The 20,470-nt window shown below is 41.3% G+C and overlaps 1 protein-coding gene across 4 annotated transcripts in view; it reads right to left on the minus strand.

The window, feature by feature from the left end:
• Window positions 1-20,470, minus strand: part of TUNAR (TCL1 upstream neural differentiation-associated RNA) — a 161,987-nt gene that overhangs the window by 115,615 nt on the left and 25,902 nt on the right. The gene's annotated exons all lie outside the window — the stretch shown is intronic.

Raw genomic sequence — 20,470 nt, forward strand, 5'->3', positions numbered from 1 at the left:
CATCTTAGGGGTTCAGACGAATAAAAGAAACTTTGCATTTAGCCCAATGTTAGTATGATCTCTTTTTGATGAAAACATGTATAATATTTACTCAGAAGTAGAGATCTGTGTTCATTCCTCCACACCTAAAAGCAGCAAAGGAGTTGAGGAGACCACAGGGGGCCAAAGTCCCAACACTACTCATGAGCACAAGAATTGGTCCATTTTAAAAAACAGAAGCAGGAATTATCATCCAGAGGATCACCCTCCTTCCTCCAGCACCGCAACATTCCAGAACAACCAGCCCTAAGGGGAATTTCCAGACACAAGAGAACTTATTCAAAAATGAAAAGCACGGAAGATTAAAGATCTTTCATCCAAATTTGGTGTTAGGACTTTAACAAACAAACCTAAAACCCCAAAGTTGAACAAAACCAAAATAAAACCAACCCAAAGCCTACGAAAATAAGTAGGCAGCTCATGTTCTGACTGAGAAGGACTGCAGGAAGTCAAGACCCACACAGCAGAATGATGAATGACCAGAAAACACATTCTGATAAGTTTGACCCCATATCACTGTAATGCAGGATAGTTTCCATATCAAAATTGAACTCTTAGGTAGAAAACAGGGGAAAAAAGTAATTGGCTTTTGTGAAAGTGGCAATTTTAGCAGACAGCAATTGTTTCTGGTATGTAAATCTGTTGCTCTCTCCAGATAACAAGGAAAACAATTACTCACAGAGAAAATGCTTTTAAACGTATCTTTGGCAGGATAGCTCTCAAGAATAGCTTATTGCATTGAGTCCTGGTGGTGAGAGAAGCTAATTACTTCCATCAGGAATCTGTAGGATAATAAACCAACTTCTCATCTAGCAACAACCTTTAGAAATTCAATTGAGTATTAAAAATAGAAAGCAATTTATGTTTTATTCAATTGCACACAATAATCTTGAGATAATTCTGACTTTAAGGTTATTTTGCACATAGCTTCTGTGGTTACAGAAGTTGTGCAAAGATACTTGGAGACTGACTTCCACAAGGGAAAAGCTTGGCAAGTAAGGAACAGGTTGGAGCAGAGGCAGACTCCCCTTCAGTTCATCTTGCTGCTAACAGACAGAAAAATGCATAAGCTCATATCTCAGCTTATCCAATATTCAAGGTATATTTGGGCAAAGGAAAGTCTACTGGGCACTTAGTTCAGCTGCTCTGGGAGACTGTGAAGCTCAAAGACAACTGTGAAAGAGTTGCACACAAACTCCAGAGTGCAGCTCTCAGGAACCTTCATGAGGAATAAATTTCATTGCACAAGTGCAATGTGCTCTCTGTTACAATGGAAATGGAAAAACTTTTGTTTCACCACTTGCTTTAAGGATGCTGGCCACCTTTGATGCAGTGAGGTATGCTACGTGTCCTTAATTTCACTGCATGCTCACATAAGGATTTTTTCACCATTTTGATTTCTTTTTTTAAGCTTTACCAAAAAGAAAGAAAAAAAGCCACAGCCAAAGACTACAGAGTCAAACAAACACAGACACAGAAAGGCAAGCAGGATTTATATCTCATAAAGTGTCACAGAAACATGGTTATACTGAGTCCCTGCAGCACTCACCACTGTTGTTGTCACTGTTTGACCAAAGCACAATGTATTTCTCACCTTGTGGTCTACTACCCCACATTCCATAATGCATTTATTTGCAGATCAGGACTTTTCACCATCACAGCAGCTCATAGGCAAAGCTGTAAAATAGCTGCTACGTATCAGTGTCCTCAAGTTTCCTTGTTCACTTTTCTTGACTATGTTGTTGTTTTTCCTGCAGGAAAAATGCATTGAAGCCACAGCCACACTATTTGGTTTTAAGTTAATTCCTTCCCTATATTCATCCACAGTTCTTCAGCACCTTAGGAAAGGGTTATTGGGACACTTCACTGCAGGAAAGGAGGGCTCATGCTGCAGCCAGACATTGTTCAGAGTGGGCTAAGGTAGCACACGGAACAGCTTGCCCTATACCAGGAAAAAACCTTGTGTTGTTAAGTTCCTAATCTTAGGTTATCAGTAAAAGAGAATCCCTCAATGGTGTGTGAAAGAACAAATCTGTGAATGCACTAGAAAAGTTTGTGTGGTGGGTTTTGGTTTTTAGTTTTTGTTGTTGTTTAATTGTTTTGTTTTTAAAGGTGCAAAAGCTGTTCCATTACCATTTGTTTTAAACAGTATTTCACTAGATAGTTGGCTGATAAAAAAGCATTGCACCATCTGCAAATGCTTCTTCTTTTCCTTCCAGTACCAATTTCTTGTGCGGTTAAGAGCAAGTGGTGGTGGAGTGAAGAACATATGAGAACCTGGAGACACCTCAAGACATTTTAGACACCTTCTGCCAGCAGATTCAGTCCAAGGGGAGAAGAGGATTTAAGGGGCAACTTGTTTTTCCTCCTTTCTATTAAAAATTTCAGCAGATCTGTATGCCCTGTTACAAGGCATTTAACAAAAATAAGCCTTGAGTAATTTCACAAAACTCATTCAAATTACTGGAGAAAGCATCCCTTAACACCAGGAGGTTATTAAAGCAATGTCTGATTTCAAATTCTGTCACATTGCTGAATCCCAGCTTCAATACAGTTACACATTTAAAATGCAATTTAAATAAACATTGAGGATTCAAAAATCCCACAGCATCCACTTAGCTCATTTAGCCCACCCTTCATGCTTATCCATCAGCAATTAAAGACAAGATACCACAGTGACTAAAAGAGATTTCACAGGTTTTATAAGCAACTGCATTTTCTTTCAGTACTTCTGTGTTTTATAATGTATTTTCATTTCAAATGAGGGAAATTTGAGACCAAATGTGTTTCAAGTCCATTCTATTGTACTGGAGCATTTTGTTCTGCTCCTTAAGTAGTATCAAAGGACCCTGCAGTTATCTCAATTCCTGCCTATCAATTAAATAATTGGAAAAGTCCAAAATTTGCTTTACATGCTTTGGATTGCAGCCAACACAAGATCCATTTGTTTCTGATGAGCAGTGCACATTTAGATCTAGAAGAAAAATATTGCGTGATGAAAAGGGGAGCAACATTTTCTTGCATTGCTTAGTCTGATTTCTTCTTTGTACTGCAGATAGAAATAAATCTTTGGAGCTGGAGGAGAATAAATTTGGATGCAAAGAACAGCTCTCAAAGTAACTAGAAAGCAAATAACACTCCAGATGCAATTGGGGATGCAAGATGCACAAAACTAGAGGCAGGGTGATACCATCCAAGAGAAAGTTTAAGAAAGGATGTTTCAGCAAAGCTGGACAGATTAAGTGGAAAAAAAAAAGAAGGGAAAGGGAAGGAACTTTACTAAAAACTATACCCTGATAATGCCTCCAATCATGCATATAAAGATGCTTTTAATTTGTAACACTATAGCATTTCAAACATTTCATGAGTTGTGAAATGTAACAAGAGCTATCATGCTTTAGGCTGAATCTGCTTTGTTTTTGCCTAGATTACTGAGCCAAACACAATGAGTTTCAACTCAATGCAGCATTCATGTGCTAACATTTTCCCTGGTTTATGTTTTCTTATGTATGGACAGACAATCAATGGGAAGTGATTAAAAAACCAATTAATTATCTGCTACATTTGACTGCTTCTCCTCACCCTTCAGGAAATACACCAAGTCTGAGGCAACATCTCCCTTGTGAAATATCTCAGTCATTTCTGCATGCACACTTCTCCCATGTGGCACAGTCAAAGGAGACTGAATGCCACCAAACTGCTGCCTTCATGTATGGACTTGACAACTGCTGTCTCAAAACCATTTAAGACAGCAGAAAGTGGTATCATGATATATTTGGATTTTACTCAAGAGAAGCAACAAGCATTGCAACTGGAAATCACACAAAATCAAAGTATTTATATGCCTGAGTATAAATCATTAAAGTTGGAAAAGACCCTTAAGATAACCAAATCCAACTGCCAATCTCAGTGTCACCACTATGATCACAATTAAACCATGGTCAAGTGCCAAATCCACACTTCTTTTGAACACTTCCAGGAATGGTGACTCTACTATTCTACGGGCTGCCTGTTCCATGCTTGATAATCCTTTCTGTGAAAAAAATTTTCTAATATCTAATGTTTCTATCAACAGAGTCCTGATAAGATCAGTTTTACAGTTGAGGCTTTAGACTAATGACTATTATCAGGCAACTGATATGACCTTCAACTCTTATACAAGAAGCTGTTCTTGCTTAGGCAGTCAGAGGAGAAGCCTGCCTGGAAACCCAAACAATTCTAGAAATAAATGCTGGTAAAGCAATATTCTTAACAGATTGGTATAAATATAGTAACACATCACTCCTCCAGAGAGCAAGCTGGGGACCATAAAATTGCAGAGCAGCATCCCTGCCAGAAAGATCAGGCAATTGCTCCCATGTTGTCCTGTTGGTAACTCTCACTCCCTGGCCTATTTTAAATAATGTCTGAATGTTATTCTAGCATTAGTGTTACTACTAAAGCCACAGAGATTCAATTTACTAGCAGCAGAGAGGAAAAAAAAAAGCTAAAAATATTAAGACAACATAAGGCCAGATTCTGACTGGAGCTATAGTGAACACATGCATTAACCCCAGTGACTTCAGAGTAATTACACAAGGTTGCTAAAATTAGCATCTTGCTCATAGCACCGAGCAAATTAGAAATGCATAGACACAGATGAAAGGAGAAACAGCAAATGAGAGCAGCAAGACACTGCCCCCATGAAGTCTTTGCTGTGTTGCTGACAAGCACAAGGAATCTGGGAGAAAAACCCATTCCATCCCAACTTCTCCCCAGGAACCGAGCAGGAGGGTGCTGGGCTGGAAGGTACTTCACAAGAGAGGGAGGCGTAGTGGAGAGCTCAGGAAGCCTTTCAAAAGGAAAGACAGGGAGTTTGCCTGCCAGGCAGGTTTTTGCAAGATCTCATAATTCTATTTATAACACCACATGCCATGTTACATTACATCACACCACGGCAGATGCACACCACATGCAACAAAACGCATTAGAAACACTGTGGGTTCTCTCCAGAATAAATGCCCACAGCTCTCAGCAGCAGCTTAAAGGCAAGTTTCCCAGGAAGGATTTGAAATTCCTTGGCAAAAATTTGTAACCTACGGAGTTAACTTTCACATTCTGCCAGCTCAGCACTCGAGAACTCAGAGCATCTATCAACACCCCCCTGTTTTACATCCTCACGATTTTAATTTGTTCAGGGTGTATTCTTGCCTTTTTCTCAAAGAACAAACTGCAGTGTAATTTTTCTTACATTTAACTGAGTTTTATTCCTCTATCTATTCAGAAGCTCATCCAGGCATCCTGTTTCATGCCATTAAAGCAAACAGTCACTGGTAACACTGCAGCAAATCTGGGATGTCCCAGATGTTCTGAGGCAATCTATAGGCTTCACTGCACTCAGGATGGTGATTGGACATAACTCTGGACAGCCTTATATAGTCAGACCTCTTCTGAAGTGAGGGTTGTATTGGAGTGGATGACCTCTGGAGGTCCCCTCCAGACTGAATTAAGGTTTTATGATTCTCAATGTATTTCCTAGTGATGTGGGTACTATTTGCCACTAATACAAAAACCACATGTATCACCTAAATTATTTACAGTATTTGCTTTGATTTGATCTATTGGGTTCAGAGTTCTCTTAAAGTAGAACAGGCAACACTAGCTGATTGACTTGACCAAGTCTTTGCTCTTCACAGGAGCACATTGATAAAAATGAGTCCAGTGGCTTATTTCAACTTCTGAAACCTGCAAATATCAATTGTAAAACAGCAAGATGAGAAATTTTATGAAGGCAGGGAACAATTCCAAAATATGCATCCCACTGGTATAGAAGTGAGATGAGGTCAGAAGCAACAACTGAAGGAGAGAGGTGCCATCTCCTTCTAGGGCCTACCCAGGTATAGACAGCTTTGCACTGGTACCAGTCATGTCCTCAAAATGGAAGATAAACATGCAGGTTAAAAAATTATCACTTTGAAATCCCTAGGAGCTTATGCATGAAAATCCTTATTAAATGCATATTATCATGGTTTGAGAAAAGGGCTATGTGAACACAAAATTTATTGAAGACTGCATCACAGCAAATGTGAACAGTGGCACTGAGGAAAGATTGCAAAGGACTCTCAGTTGTTATTCCTCACATTCTGTAAGCTTGATGTTGTAAATGTGTTGGTGTTTGTTTACTACAGCATTTTTTTACAGAAATATTATTTTCTGTAGTGTGTCAGAGCTCATCCCTAAGCAGGTTCTCCATTTCATTTAAGAGATGAAAAACATGGAAGTAGTAGTTTTGGCATGAATTTAACAAGTGTCATAAGGTTGCTGATACTGCAACATTGTCCCAGTTTGGGACAAATTTGGAAGGGAACTTCCAAAGGGATGATTTCCTAAAGTGCAAAATTCAGTGGCCCTTTCCTCCACCTGTCCAGGAGAAAAATCTTCTTCAAGAGAAGTGGAGAAAACTGTTTATTTAACAAGCAAAGTACTCACAAACATGAAAAAATTAGTAATATTAAACAATGAATCCTCCCATTGTTCTGAAGAGATGGCAAATTCTGGGGACTGGGGAGAGAGAGAGAGAGAGAGTCCTGTCCGTGGATCTGTCCTCCGCAGAGCAGCTCAGAGAGCCCCTGGATCATAGTCCTGGTGTTCCCAAACCAAACAACAGCTGAACAGTTCCAAAAACCTTCTGGCCTCAGCTATGTAAAAACTAACTAAAAGCAGAGGAGAGCTCTCTCCTGCTGTCTGTGCTGCAGACAACAAGTGTGGGAGCAGGAATGTGCAGGAGTGCAGCTTCGGCAAACAGACTGCATGCTTCCTCTGCCCCCTTCACTCTCAGAACCTGCCTTAAAGGTGCACAACTTGGGAGCAGAGGAGCAGAGGATTGGGAATACAAGCATCATTTAGAAAATTTAATGAGAATTAAGTAAAAGCAAGCAAGCCAGAAGTTATGCAAGGAAAAACAAACAAATGGGTTTTAGAGATAGTTTGGAAAAAGCAGCCAGCATGATTTCATTCTGGTACTTTTGGAATATGTGGTATTATCTGTATTTGCTCTGGTGAGTCAGGGAGCCAACCACCAGCCTCAGTTCTCGGTGCCTATTTAGTGTCTGAGATAAGCAGTGTTTAGTGTGCAGTGTTTGTTGATTCTAAGCATAAAAGGATCTCATCCCTCCACTCCAGTTAATAGGATTATATATGCCAGGCAATTTGTGGTGTGTCAAATGCCACATTAAAATCTTTACTAAAGTAATTGTTTAGTCTCCAGATTTTGAGTCACAATCATAGATAGTTTTTGCCCAGAGCTTATGGAAAAAATAAGTAATATCTTAGGCTACAAACAGAGCAAGTGAAAGTAGGTTTTTAGTCAGTTTTAAACTTAAACCATCTAAAGCTATACCTGCTTACATTTCATCTTGCCCAGAAGTGTATCCAAAGAAAGTAAGTGGTGTCCCATGACAGCAGACAGGATCATGACAGCTTTTGTGAGGAACTGCCCTGGCTCAGTGCCAATTGCCTGGACCTTTCCATCATATCAGGCCTAATACTACGAGTTCACTGGAGTGGAAGAGCCTCAAGGAAGAGATGATTCATTTCTGGGAAAGCACTAGACAATCGTGGAAATTCAAAAAAGGGTATTGGGTCAAGACTGATGCTTTCCCTTTCTCTAGTTCTCTACACCTTACAAGTGTTTTGGAGGAAGACATGGGGTGTTCTGGACTAAAGGCTGGTGTTTCAATCCTACTGTATCTCCCCTGTCACTTGTGCAGTAAATGTTACAGCAATTTGCTGCCATTTAAAGACGGTATTCAAGATCCTAAATTACTGCCTGTGTTTACATTCACAACAGTACTTAAACTTGACAGACTCTTCCAAAAAAATAAATCTGTAATCTTCAAGCAGGGATGAAGGAGATTGCATATGTGGCTGCTGCATTTTCAGAGCTCCACTCTTACTTCACTGATAGGTGGATGAATGAAGATGCCTCCTGCTGTGTGTACAGTTTCACCCAAAGTACACACTGCACCCTGCAAGCATGGTGACAGAGTGGTCTCCAGCAAGACTTCCCATCCCTCTTGCTTTCTCTGCACTTCTCTCTGAAACAGGGTCCTGCAGACAGAGCACTGAGCATCCCTGACCTGCTTCCTGCAGGCTGACCCACTGCCACACTAACTCTCTGCTGAAATTTGTAACCAGCTAAAGAGACCACGAGCAACACTAGAGCACTACTTCTTGGCTCACAAAGCTGGGTTTCCTGAAGGACAGTGAAATTCACCTGTAAATGGTTGGGGAGTTTTCTTTGTTTCAATGTTTAAGGGAAAGGGAAGTGTCCAGCAAACCACAATATAGTTCTAGCTATACTTTTCCTTAGTTTAAAAAATTCAGTAGGATTGCTTCTCTTTAATCACATCACCATCAACGAAAACTTGCTTGCAGCAAAATGCCCTAAAAATTCATATGTGCTTCTCTGTTTACATTCCTCTTATTCAGCCACATCTAGTCCTTCCACTAAGATCTGTCTGGAGGTAAACCAGAAGTTTGTTTGATTCTAAAACACTGGCTGAAGCCTCTATCCAGAGACCCCACATTAAAAAGACAAGTAATTAACTCTCCAATCACTATTTTAAAAAAAGTACCATTAGCAGTGTAGATAAGCAGAATGACATACAATACTTCCTTCTCAAATTGTAATATTAATTTCACAACTCTTTCATCCCAATAGTTAAGAGATCCACCAACTTAATTCAACTTTTCTTTTCATAATCCCTCTTAAAATAACACTGGACTCATTTTTGGTTGCTGAGTCTTGCAGTGTGGAGATGCTTGAAGTGGATGGCCAGCAGACTGGTGAGAGGAGCCTCCTCAGCCCCAGGAACCATCCTGGGCTCACCAGCAGCCTCTGCTCTGGCACAGGCACTACAGCCCTAAGGTATGGAGGAAATTCCTGAAGGGCCTCCACAACACAGGATCTCTGCAGAAGGCCTCCTATCTCCAAATTCCTTCAAGTTCTAACTATTTTGTCCTGAGAAAGGCTGCTACTGCTGTACGTTTAAATAACAGCTGACCTCACACACGTGAGCTCAGCTAGGCTGGACTTCACACGTTCACATGCTCCTCACTCTGTAGCTCACTGCTCTCAGCCAGGCAGCTGAAACAGCTCAAGCACAATAAAACAGCATACTTAAAATGCACATTTCCACTCTCTGTCTCTTCCCTTTGCCCCTTCTCCATGACATCCCTTAGACCAAGTCCCACAGAGGCTCCTGTTCCATGGGAAGGTGTGACAGAGGGAATATTGCACTGGCTTTTAGCCTGAATCACCAGGTTTGAACAGGGCTCTGAGACCTTGTACTGGTTGCTTTCATACCTTTCCTCCACACATGTGAAAAGACAGCATACAGCATGCTGTCCAAATGGAGGGAGGGAGTGACAAACACAGCCTCTGCAGTGAAGATCACCAGCAAAACTCACATCAGAGTAAGGAGCTGGAAGGTGTCTGGTGTACAGGCTCTCAAAAAGCATCCTCCTACTAGGCAAGGCCAAAGCAACCTCCTACTTCACTCTCATATATGAGATGACAAGAGCCTAATAAATCTGTTGTTGCTGAGGTCAGTAACTTTGCCTGAGCTCTCTCCCTCTGATGGGATGCTTGTACAACTGGTGGATACCTGCTTACCATTGCCATGTCTCTCTCATCAGAGGATATCAGGAGAAGTCATTGGACTGTTTATTTTGATGGAAAGCCAGTTTGCTACTGCTTACATTTAACAGGTGCCAAGATTTGCATTTCTGTCAGCTTGAAGTGACAATGAGTCAGAAATACACAAAAAAAGTCAAAGAATCAACACAGGCTTTATCTACATCCACAAAGTCCTGAAGTGGAAATTAAAAACTTCTCTTCATATTACTCTTGCATAACAGAATCTGCTGAGCTAATACTCACTGGCCACAAATTATTTTATAATATATGTAAGTGAACACCGATGTTATTTTTAGTTATTGCAAATGCCATGGAAATTTTAATGGCAATAACTCTTTGGGGAAAATGCTAAGACAAAAAGGATTTCAAAATTGTTTAGGTATCATCCACAGCTGGAGAAAGAATATACCAAATTTTTTAACACATCTTTGCCAGTCAATGGATAAGCTGTGACAAGTTAAGAGAACAGGCCATTTGAGTTGTTGGAATGCTTTTCCCTGTGATCAAACCCAGCTACATCTCTGTCAGTAGCAATATTTTTCCCCAGTAGCACCTGCAGGTACACCTGTAATTTAATCCCAAGTCTCCCCTTCACAGTAATTCTTCTTCAATAACCTTCTAACAACTGTGCCCCTGTCTCATAAGCAGTAGAACCAGAGGAGAGCCAAGGCTGGATGTTCAGTGGGTGTGGAAACCCAGAGCACTGGGAATATTTCTCTGGTTGCTCTGGGGTGCCCTGACCCCCAGAGGATCACTGACTTTGACCCTCATTTCTGGAGAAAGTCTCCTAGACTTCAAGATAGACAAGAATCCACAAAAGCGTGAAATAGATTATAGAAAGTAGTATAGGTGTATCACTTGGTGAGAAATTTAGGTTTTGGGATTTTTAGTATGTTGCGGATGGAAGGAAGATGGAGGGCACAAGATGTCGTCCTGGGTTTCTTCCTCATGCTTCTTCTTCCTTCTTCTTCATGGGTTTGGGTGGCATTTTGTAATTGGGCAGAAAGGTCAGCCTTGCAGGCTCTTTGGTATCAGTAATTGGGTTAATAGGGAAAATAATCCAGGTGTCAGCTCTTATTTGGATAGTTTAGTCTTAAAATACCTTGTAACAAGAGATTGTTGGCCATTTTGTGCCTTCTAATGGAAAGCTGCTGAACTCACAGTAGTGAGACTGTTTTCTGGTAAGAAATAATAAACACTTGAGTACAAACATGAGCTACTGTCTCAGGTGCCTTCAATCCAGACCAAGAGAAACCCACAGCTGGTACCCCAGCATCTGGGACCCCCACAAGTGGGAACACCCTGCAAAGGCAGAGCTGTGGGAGAGCTTCGGCTGCTGCCACTGTGACGGTTTTGCCTCTGGTCAGGGAGATGTGGCCACAGGCACAAACCAGTGAATGCTCCAAGCAGGGACTCACAGCATGCTGAACTCCAGCTAGAAAATCTCTTGCATGACTAAGTACTACTTCAGTAGGAAAATAAACCTTTATCCAGAACCACCCAAAAACACTTGTCTCCAGTACAATGTGGCTACTATCATCAGTACAAGTGGGTCCCATTTTGGGACCCAGTCAAGCTGTCAGTACTTGACAAAGTCCTGTTTGCCAGCGAAGCTGTGCGCACTTGTCACATATGCAAAATAAAAAATACATAAGGTCTGATCTTTTTTAATTGAAGCTGATACTATTAACCTCGTGCAAGTGTGAAATAAAAAGCCTGCACTCACTTGGTTGACAGATGGTAACCTTAGGAAGCAGCAGTTCAGATGGAACTCTGAGCCAGCATTCACAGAGACAGACCATTGGTCACATGGAAAATACACAGGCAAAGAGAGGAACCACCATAAATTTCTCACATCTTCAGTCATTATTCTAACTATATGGTCACAGCTTCAGGTTTGAAGACACCTTTTAAACAATTATGGCACTGGCAGTTTTTATTACATTGTTTATTACTCTGAGGGGTTTATGTTGCACATTTTACTGAATCAGTCTTTTCAATATTGTTCTTCTGGACAGCAACTGATATTTTCATAATCAACAATAGTTCTCAAAGTCTTCTAAAAGCATAAGCATTTATTGATATATCAATTTATAGTTACCTAGTATTTTTTACTCTTCCATGATCCAAATATTCCACAAGCTTTTTCTTATTTGCTAAAATACGTAACCACAATATAAACATCAGATATATTTGTAGAATTTTGGGAATGAAGACCTTTTCATTACTTTTATGTTATCTAATTTCAGTGCATTTGTTTTAGATTTAATCCTACTGTAAACATACATGATGTGTACTTGTTCCCTGTAGCAAATTGTGTCTGGGACTTGGAACAGTCTAGCCCTGCAATCTCTGGCAAAACATTTGCCATTTTTTCACGATTTCCACTCTAACCTCCTTTTATAAATTATCAACACCTGAAGGCAAAAAAGTTCATAAACTAGGGAAAAAGTATCCTGGATGATTTTCTGCCCTGAAACATTGAAGTGAACATAGATAGAAAATATTCAGTGTCACAAAATAAACCTCCCAGCGTAGGGTTAGAGATGTGGGTTCCAAATACTAAACCCATGGGCATTTAAGTATGAGGACCAAAAAAAAAATTGATTAGCATTTGAGATGGACCATCTACTGCTGGCTGTGTAAAGCCTTAGAACCCATCCATGTAGAGATAACAACTTTCCACACAGCAAACCTGCTTTGGCATTTTCATTGTTTGATGTCTTTCCTGTTTAAGTTTTAACCCAGGCCCCTGGGTATTCAGCCCAATGATCTACCACAGGAGAAATTCCAACTTGCAAAAGGGTAAACAGGCATTTAAGATTGTACATGTCAGGCATTTTCAGAAATGCTCAAAATCACCCTGGATATATTTTTAACTTTAAAGTCACTATGTAATCCCACACTGACATTTTCCTCTCTGATATTTTTAGATCTGGAGCTTTTCAGGTGAAAACAGAGGTTGCATAAGGGCTGACAAAAGGGGATTCTTGGCTCAGTTTAAACTGCACTGTAGATTTCTTTGTAAGTGCCAAGATTACCTCTAACCTCTCACACTCTACAGTTCTCAGAAGTCATAATCCTTGCTGCAATTTCTGCAGGTAACAATACATCAGAGGAACAGTCAAAAGCCACAGTCAAATGCTGGTGTGTCCCAGACATACACATTGTCCCAAATCTTTGGATCATTAAAGCAAATAGCACAAGTTAGACAAAAAAGGTAGCTAAAGACATGAAAGGGAGATCTGAGAACACTGCAGCCTTTTGCTGAGGTGTCAAACACATGGGTGGGGCCAGGCAGAAAGATGTGGAGGGAGCAATTCTGGGGCACTGCTGTTTTCCCCTTGGTGTGCCTTTTGGAGTTGCAGCGTCCCTGGAGCTCTGTGGCTTTTTCAAGCCTAACCCTAAGTGGAGCAGTAAAAGCAGCTTTTTGCTGAGGTGCCCAGCACATGGGTGGTGCTGAGCAGAAAGATGTGGAGGGAGCAATCTTTAGGCAGTGGTGTGTTCTTCTTTTGCAGTGAAATGGACCAAACCTTGCCAAATAATACTCATTGAAATTGCAAGATTTCCTTTCCTTGCATGAAAATAAAATCTCAAAGTCAGAGAACAAAGTGGAACAAACTGACTGGGGTTTCCACAATTATGCACCTGGGTAATCCAAATACCAATATATTTGCATGTTCAATTCTAACAAAAGATATTAAGCACATGGAAAATATTGATTATTGAACTTAATCCATAGCTTCAGCATGAGATAGGTTTATCCTACAGTCCTGGTCTCCAGGTTCATGCCATCTCCGTGCCCTACCCTTAAGTGAGGAAGTACTGTCACCTCTCCTTGCAATCATTGCATCTCCTCCCAAGAGAAGACTCAGGTACATGGGGAGGGACAGAGCTCCCCCATGGCTGAGGCAGAAGGGAGTGTGGGGATGAGGGAGGAATCACAGAATCACAGAAATTCTAGGTTGGAAGAGACCTTTATGATCATCAAGTCCAACCCATGTTCTAACACCTGAACTAGATCATGGCACCAAGTGCCACATCCAGTCTTTTTTTAAACTCTTTGAGGGATGGTGACTCTACCACCTCCCTGGGTAGATGATTTCAGTATTTGACCACTCTTTCTGAGGACAGCTGTCCCAGCCAGAAACCAGCCCATCATGACTGCAACCTCCTTCGGCTTTATGTGGGCTGATCAAACAAGGGACAACCCGGTCCACCATGGCACTGAAGGAAGTTCTTTTCAAAGTGACACTTTGGGCACTCATTAATGAAGTGAACACAGGGTGTTCAACCCAAACTGTCTCCAGTTTGAGCTTACTTTTAATTAGGCTGCAAAGACTTCAGTACCACAGTGGTTATGACTGCTAATGTTTTGTTCCCCAATCGGATCTTAACAAAGTTGAGAAACAAAGTTCCCTGAAAAAGAAAGAAATTTAAAAAATTTTTAAAGATTAGAAAAATGCTTTGAAGAATTCCTTAAGGAAGGCTCAAAAAAGACTCAGACACTCTTTTAAAAAATCCTGCATCAGAGAACAAACTGCAAGGTGAATAATAACTATACTGTGTTCAGAAATTAAAGGTTGGATATCACTCTAGGGCTGTATTTGGAAGTTCAGGCAGAAAGCAAGTGCTGACAGCAAGGAGCTATAACTCGGATGAGATGGTTTCAAATGGGCCATCTGGCCAGCAAAGGAACAGAAGTGGCAATTGGAAAACCTGAAAACTCCTCATTACAGCACATCACAGCTGAGACTATGACTCTGTTTCCAGCTCTGCTTTAGAAAGCTTGCCCAGACACACAGAACCCAGGCAACAGCTTTCCTTGGCAGTTTGGGGAAAGAGAAGGAGGGAGGGAAAAGGGAAGGAATGAAGGGTTTCTGTTGTGGTGTCACTTAACAAACCATAATGGACTATACTTAATCACACAACATCTAAAGGAGTCTAGAGAAATGATACCATACTGTTCCCAAATACCAAATCTTAAAGAAGATGGAGATAAACTCCTTTTTGTTCAGCACTAAGAACCAGTTTGCAGCACCTGCAGGAGGATGTTTCCAACACCATTTATTTCCTATATTTGATGAATACATCAGATCTCTGCTCCCACCCTCACTGAAGTATAAATAAGTATTTTGAAAAAGGTGGATCAGCATGCATTTTAATAATTGCCACTCCTATGTCCTCTCACCTTGGGAATGAGAAAAGTGGGAAATCTGTTTCTGCTGGGCTGTGGGGCAGCCTGCAGCTCAGCCCTCCAGCAGGCTCTTCCCTGCCACAGCCTGGTGCAGGGGACATCAGCACTCACAGTCCTCTTTGGAAGCCACAATGTGCACCTTGCTGTTTATCAGTAGCAGTGAGGGCTGGAATTAGCCAGACATTGGCCCTGTTTCTGGTTTTCTGCAAGTAGATGATTTAGCTTTTACTTTGTGGATTGACTTTAGCCAGTGGAAAAAGTGTATCCTAAACATCTTTGAGCAATCTTGTGATGAAATTCCCAGTTGTTCTTTTTTGTAAGGTTTACTTTGTCTGCACTGTTCTTTCTTTACATGATTTAATCTCCTGGAATGCTCTTCATAATTTATTTTTAAATTCCAGGCATTTTTATGCTTCCATCAATTTTTATTATATGTAGAATTTACACTTCTCTCTGTCCAATTCAGATGCATAATGCATTACTTTGGTTGAAAACTTCTGCAAGTTCTCCAAGACTGCACAATGTTTAAAATAAAATTATTTCCCACACTAGTCAGACCAGCAAATTTAATGCCTCGAGCACTTTAATAACATGGTTTTAAATAGACTGCTGAAATATTAATCTTAGTGTTCATTTTTCTTTCATTCTGCCTTTATTGTTTGACTTTTCTTCTTCCTGTCTCTGTTTCAATATCCTCTGGACATCATCACATCCACAGGATGATTCAGATGTTGAGAGAGCTGTATGTTTCAAGCCAAAGGAACACATTCCTTATTCTTCACATGGAGCCAGTTTTCTTTGAAACATCTCACCTGGCTTTCAAACATTGCTTCTTCAAGTTTAAAGATCTATTTGTATTAAACTTTGTAATACTGTACATACCTTAGGTGACCAAACTGTAGAACTACCTTTTTTCTTTGGGCTTGTTATTATGCTAGCTATTCTGCAAAGTCACCAAAAAAAAGTAAAAAAGTCCCCTAGGAATTCCCTAGGCATCAGACTGAAGTGACGTTGCGAAATTGGACAGCAAGAACAAGCAGCAATTTTGAACCTGTAGCATTGGAAATCAAGAAAGATGGTGTTGAAAGAAAGATTCAGTTCAGGCAATCTTCTGGAAAAGTTTTATATTACATCTCAAGATGGACTGGCATCCTGACTCAGCTTAAATTGGTATCTACTTTCAATATGCAAGTATTCAATGCATAGATTTTTTTAATGTTAATAACTTAAAGCATTTTTGTAGCTAGGATTTCGTGTCATCTACCTGATTTAGTCAAAGGTTGTAAACTGCCCATGAATGTCTTAAAGCTAGAAATGGGAAGTCTTCAAATCACCGAAGGACACAGGTTTGGGAACAAAGCCACAGTTGCAGAAATGGGAGGAAACATTTTCAATAATTAACTTCCAAGCAAAGACACTTTGGCAAGAGGAATGGCAGCTGCCTCCAGCAGCAGGACCACAGCTCTGGTGAGCAGTAAAGCCCTCCTGTGCCTGCTTTTAGCCAGAATATCTTAGTCTGGCAGAGACAGAGGGTGCAAGGCTGTCTCCCTTTGGATGCGCTGTGTCCCTTTGGATGTACTGTGTACCTGTCAGGCACACAGGCCTCACACTGCTATTAGCAGAGACAATTCTTCACTCCTGAGTGCTGCTGGCAAGTGTCCTTTGGCTCACTGGTTGAGCCTCCACCAATTCATCCAGCACAAGCCCTGTGCCCTGCTCCAGGCACATTTCCTGGGTGTAAGAACACAGTGGCCATCCCAGACTTCTATGAAAAACTGGATTTTATCCAAACTAAGTGTGCAAGGCCTGACCTTGGCCTGTAAATTTGATCCCCACAACAAAGGAGATATTTGGTGCTGTTTGTTTGGCTGTCTCTCCAGCTGTTTCTCCCTTGCCACAAAGGCTGTTTGATGATTGTCAATTGAAAAAACACTTTTGGCTATTAAAAGGGATCCTTAAGATTACACCATGCCTTGGTGAGACACATGAAAATATTTCCTTCTTCCCTTGGGGTTTTATGCCCTACTCAGGAGGGAAAAGATTAATACAGATATTATTGTAGTAGAATATAATTTTTTACTTAGTTACTCCACACTGCAGTCAGGTGCCTGGGAACAGAAAACAAAGATATTAACCCAGAGCCAAAAGTATCTTCTAAACTGAGCCACCCAACCTCAGGCGTGGTCAGACCAAGCAGGGACAGAGATGGACTCAGCCAGTGACATTTTCTTTTACTTTTTCTTAGAGAAAAGGGAATAATGTGACTGCATTAGATTATTTTGTCCAAAGGGATTCACATTCACATTCTCCTCAAAGCAATTTTATTACCTCTGCATACAGGTTTCATAATAACCAACAGAGGAGAAAGGAAAGGCACCAGAAAAGTTCCAGGTTCAAAATAGTCACAACTGGATAACATAAGGCCTCTTTATTTCATTTCATAGATTCTCCTAATGGGTGGAAGGGGGAAAAAAAGTAAAAAACTCTTTTAAAAAAGTTTAAAAATTTGAGATAGAAAGGTACACTTAAAATTTCCAGCCACGAGCAGTCCAGTTCAGTTTTACTTTCAGCCTGAAATTATCCGAGACCTTATCTCATTTATATGGTAATAACTTGTCTCCTGTCGGCTGCAGGAGCAGCGAGCGCAGCTCCGTGAGGGCTCCGGTCCCGCTCCGTGAGGGCTCCGGTCCCGCTCCGGGAGGGCTCCGGTCCCGCTCCATGAGGGCTCGGGCCCCACTCCGTGAGGGCTCCGGTCCCGCTCCGGGAGGGCTCCGGTCCCGCTCCGGGAGGGCTCCGGTCCCGCTCCGTGAGGGCTCCGGTCCCGCTCCGGGAGGGCTCCGGTCCCGCTCCGTGAGGGCTCCGGTCCCGCTCCGGGAGGGCTCCGGTCCCGCTCCGGGAGGGCTCCGGTCCCGCTCCGGGAGGGCTCGGGCCCCGCCGCGCTCGCAGCGCCGCCCGAATCGGCAACGAGCGCGGTCTCCGGTCTCTCAGCACCCCGCAAATCGGAGGAATTCTCCTCGCTATGCGCCCAACGCAGCTCTCCTCTGGCTGCTGCTCACACTCGGTGTGAAAACGTTCCCATAGATAATTGCCCAAGGAAGAGGAGGCTTGCTGCGGCAGTACTGCTCAATAAGGAGCAGCAAAACTCATGGCAAGGTTCAGAAATTATTCCTGGATAATTATTACCAAACCTTTTCTGTCCTGGGTGGGCAGGAAGTCTCTACTTGATGATTGCAGTTGGTATTACAGCCATGAAGCTGTGTTTTCTTTAAAGTTCTAATTAAATCTAGACAAAGTGGGAAAAATAAGTCAAAAGAGATCTGGACATTAGTGAGAGGTAAAGGCTTTGGTCTTTTGCAATTTCAGTGGTAACTACTAAGGGATGCCTTATCCCCTCTCCACAGCAGAGGAGGAACACAGAGACCTCTAGATTCCAACTAACCCTATTGTTCTCAGATAAAATAATTTACTATTAGACATGTAGCAAACTAGCAAACATCAAGACAGAACAAGGAGCTGGAATAAAAGAAGTCCATACAGATAACAAACCCCTCCATCATTCTCCTTACTGACAGTTCAGCTACTCTAACAAGGTGTTTCTCAAAGAAATTTTCTATAGGTTTGCCAATAACCCATCCTTCACTTTGGGGCACAACAGAACATTTCCTTTCAGCAAGTGATTTCTCATCACAAACTAGACAGTGAGTGTGGTGGTTGTATGTGCTAGAATTCTGATCACGTCACAGAGAATTGTGTTTTACCAACTGCAATCATCAAGTACAGACTTCCAGCCCACCCAGGAAAGAAAAGGTTTGGTTTAAGGTGAGGGGTTTCATCAGAGTGTATCTTTAATAAAAACCAGGCAGCATATGGTTTGCTGGCTTTGCTTTCTAAAAGGGTTCTGTGCCTCTCACTAGAAGAAAGTGTATTTTGAAGGCAATTTGGGGACAAGAAAACAACTTACGTTATTTGTGAGAAAAGAAATCAGAAGGGAAGACTAGGCTTTGACTTATACCTCTGTAATATTGTTACACATTATGCTGGTTTTTTTCTCTTCTAGATGAGACAGGTGGATTTGAGAAGGATCAGGTCTCTGCCCACTCTCTCATCCTCTGCAGGTTATAGGAAGGCAAAGCCTGCTCAGATCACACTGCTGATGGAGCACTGGGAGTTGTTTTAGAAACACCGACTTAAAATACTTTGCATTCAGAACAGTGAGTTTGATGTGGGATTTACTTACTGTATTTAAGGGCAACAAGCAATTTGTACTGAAATGCAATTATATACTTAGGATTGCCAATGTAAAACAAAGGATTTAACATCAATGTGTTTGAGGACTATTATCCTTTTATACAGAGAATGTTTCACACAAATGCCTTAATCCCTACCACATCATGGTGAGCCCTGAGCCCCACAGTCTGGAGTCTTTAGGATGACATTTAAGAGTTTCTGGCCACCAGGAAGGGTAAGCTTTGCACCACTTAATCTCTATAAGTGTCCCTTTAACCACAGGTGCTTCAAATGCATGGTAAGAATGTAAAATTGAGGTAAGCAGTTCAGAAAGGGATCTGGTTTTCCTGGAAGAGAAGCTCTGCCCACCATCACAGCAATAACAAAACCCATGTATTTCCAGCCCATGTATTTCCACCCCAGCAAAATTCCAGTGCCCCTAATCTCAGTCATATCATGCACCACTGGAAATGCTGGATCATGGACTGCTGTGCTGGGACACAGGGAACTGAATGGCAGAGGCATAGGCAGAGGGGATGGAGATACTTCTGTGAAGTATTGGTATTAAGATGCAAACCATAAAAAGATAATTCAGATCTGGACAATCAGAAGCAGCCTTGAGAGAAATATGTGAACAGCAGTCTAAATAAATTGTTTTCCCTTAGCTGATACAAGCAGAGCTGAGTTTGTAGGCACAGGTCAGGAGATTTGGCTGTTAACCTCTAACACAGAGGATTCAGTCTTCTGCCAGCTCAGGAGCCAGAGAAAGGTTTTTGATAGTGAGCTGTTGCAAGCTATGTCACCTTTTAAAAAGCAAAAATATAACATACAGAGGCATAAAACCTGTTATCAGTTGAGAACAACAGCATCAGTAATGAGTTTTCACTATTAATAAATCCTGCCTCCAGAGCTTCTCCAGAAAGCTTAATAAATATTTCATTGTGTTCCATTCTGAGAAGTAATCCAAAACAAGACTCTGAATATCTTGAGGAAATGGGAAGGAACTGTTTGAAGTGTAAGATTTTGAAATGCTAATAGCTATGAGGAAGCATTAGCACTGTTTATCTCTGATTGCACCAGGAGCAGAATATCTACAGGAGTGATTTAATGAGCAAGACATCCAGTGCAGTGCTATTATATGCTTCTCAAGCATAGTAGGATAATATTCCAAAGCCACTGCAACCATGACACTGCAGCCTTAAACAGCAGGAGAATTAGAATTTCCTCCCCCCTCAGTGGAATTCAATGGAATTCCCCTCCATCATCCAACATGGATAAATTCAAGCCTAAAATATCACACACCATGTCCACATAAATTAATCTTATAT

This window comes from Melospiza melodia, chromosome 6, assembly GCF_035770615.1.
Source record: "Melospiza melodia melodia isolate bMelMel2 chromosome 6, bMelMel2.pri, whole genome shotgun sequence".
Lineage (NCBI taxonomy): Eukaryota > Metazoa > Chordata > Aves > Passeriformes > Passerellidae > Melospiza > Melospiza melodia.